General features: G+C 44.2%; 1 non-coding gene across 1 annotated transcript; it reads right to left on the bottom strand.

Annotated features, from left to right (window-relative positions):
• Positions 1–513: 513 nt before the first annotated feature.
• Positions 514–670, bottom strand: LOC125076549. The gene has a single exon (XR_007120500.1). It is a non-coding gene; the product is annotated as a 5.8S ribosomal RNA (ribosomal RNA).
• Between the last annotated feature and the right edge of the window lie 1,830 nt (positions 671–2,500).

Below are 2,500 nucleotides of genomic sequence, written 5' to 3'. Positions count from 1 at the left end.
TCTCGTATACGTCGTAACGATCGCGGAGCTTTTGTATTCGAAATTTTGACATTAGAGTATGAACAAAAGAAACGCACGTACTCGATAATCACGAGACGAAGAGATCACCTAAACTCCGATTACCCTCTTTGATCGAGAACAACTCAATGAAACGATCGAAAGGTCGGAGATGGGCGCTCCTCGTCTGGCGACGAGCGACGCTCTCAGTCTCTCTGACGTCGCATAACGAAACTCCGTGACGTAAACGTACACACGAACGCGTATATAAAAATATAAATAATATATACACACACACGCATGTAAACGTAAACATACATACACATCGTATTTGTTATATTTGAACGGACCGAGAACGAGATTTATATTAAGTATATTTAAACACGTAATATAACACATCGAACGCGGATACCGTCATATGTTCGAGAAACGTCAGTCAGTCTATTGAGTCGGTTACGAAATAATAGACATTACGACATTAAACATTGAACAGTGTGGTTTATATTTTTATACAGCCGGCCCTCAGACAGGAGTGGTCCTGGATGTTTCTCCACGGACCGCAATGTGCGTTCGAAATGTCGATGTTCAAATGTGTCCTGCAGTTCACACTATGACGCGCAGTTAACTGCGTTCTTCATCGACCCGCGAGCCAAGTGATCCACCGTCCAGGGTAATGGTTTTTAATTTGTTTTATTTTTATAATTTCTACGATCACTCGAACGATTCTATACGCCAGTGATATGAGTTTATTTTTTTTTTATTTTTTTTTTTTTTTTCGTTTTTTTCTCTTATTTTTAGTATACAGAGAAAAATTCAAAAAATTAAAAAAAAAAAAAAAAAAAGTTAAAAAAAAAATAAAGTACAAAAAAAAAAAAAAAGAAATATACATTTTATTTGAAGATGACGATGTGCGTTAACACATCGTACTTTCCTCGAAATCGACATCGAAAAATATCAGAATAGGACGCGTTACACGACTCTGGACTCTGACTCGGACACACTGCTGTGTGAGAGAGAGAGAGTGAGAATCGCGTCCTCGCATCGAAACGACACATTCCGAACGTCGATATTTGTGTTTTAGAATTTTATTATCGTTCATTATCGCACTCTTTCGAGATTGATAATTTACGTTAATGATCCTTCCGCAGGTTCCCCTACGGAAACCTTGTTACGACTTTTACTTCCTCTAAATGATCAAGTTTGGTCAACTTCCCAGCAACGCCGACGGCCGTGAAGCCACCGCGTGTCGGTCCGAAGACCTCACTAAATCATTCAATCGGTAGTAGCGACGGGCGGTGTGTACAAAGGGCAGGGACGTAATCAACGCGAGCTTATGACTCGCGCTTACTAGGAATTCCTCGTTTATGGGGGATAATTGCAAACCCCAATCCCCAGCACGAAGGAGTTTCAACGGGTTGCCCGGGCCTCTAGGCCAGGGAGAACATGCTGATTCCTTCAGTGTAGCGCGCGTGCGGCCCAGGACATCTAAGGGCATCACAGACCTGTTATTGCTCAATCTCGTGCGGCTCGAAGCCGCCGGTCCCTCTAAGAAGAATTTTAATACGCCGCCAGTGAGTTGCTCGACCGAAATCGAGCACACCTAAATGACGACGCCTATTTAGCAGGCTAGAGTCTCGTTCGTTACCGGAATTAACCAGACAAATCGCTCCACCAACTAAGAACGGCCATGCACCACCACCCACCGAATCAAGAAAGAGCTATTAATCTGTCAATCCTTCCGGTGTCCGGGCCTGGTGAGATTTCCCGTGTTGAGTCAAATTAAGCCGCAGGCTCCACTCCTGGTGGTGCCCTTCCGTCAATTCCTTTAAGTTTCAGCTTTGCAACCATACTCCCCCCGGAGTCCAAAATCTTTGGTTTCCCGGAAGCTGCCCGCCGAGCCATTGTAGTAACGTCGGCGGATCGCTAGATGACATATTTACGGTTAGAACTAGGGCGGTATCTAATCGCCTTCGAACCTCTAACTTTCGTTCTTGATTGATGAAAACACCTTTGGCAAATGCTTTCGCTGATGTTCGTCTTGCGACGATCCAAGAATTTCACCTCTAACGTCGCAATACGAATGCCCCCAGTTATCCCTATTAATCATTACCTCGGAGTTCTGAAAACCAACAAAATAGAACCGAGATCATATTCTATTATTCCATGCACGAAATATTCAAGCGGCATTTTGAGCCCGCTTTGAGCACTCTAATTTGTTCAAAGTAAAATTGTCGGCCCATCTCGACACTCACTGAAGAGCACCGCGATAGGATTTTGATATTGAACCGGCGTTTTACCGCCGGCTCACCGACGATATGCTCCGCAGACGTGTCAGTATCACCGCGGATGCGGTGCAACCGACAGCGCGGCGCACAAATGCAACTACGAGCTTTTTAACCGCAACAATTTTAGTATACGCTATTGGAGCTGGAATTACCGCGGCTGCTGGCACCAGACTTGCCCTCCAATTGTTCCTCGTTAAAATATTTAAAGTGTACTAATC

This window comes from Vanessa atalanta, unplaced genomic scaffold (genome assembly GCF_905147765.1).
Source record: "Vanessa atalanta unplaced genomic scaffold, ilVanAtal1.2, whole genome shotgun sequence".
Taxonomy (NCBI): Eukaryota; Metazoa; Arthropoda; class Insecta; order Lepidoptera; family Nymphalidae; genus Vanessa; species Vanessa atalanta.
This window is presented reverse-complemented; position numbering and strand designations above follow the sequence as displayed.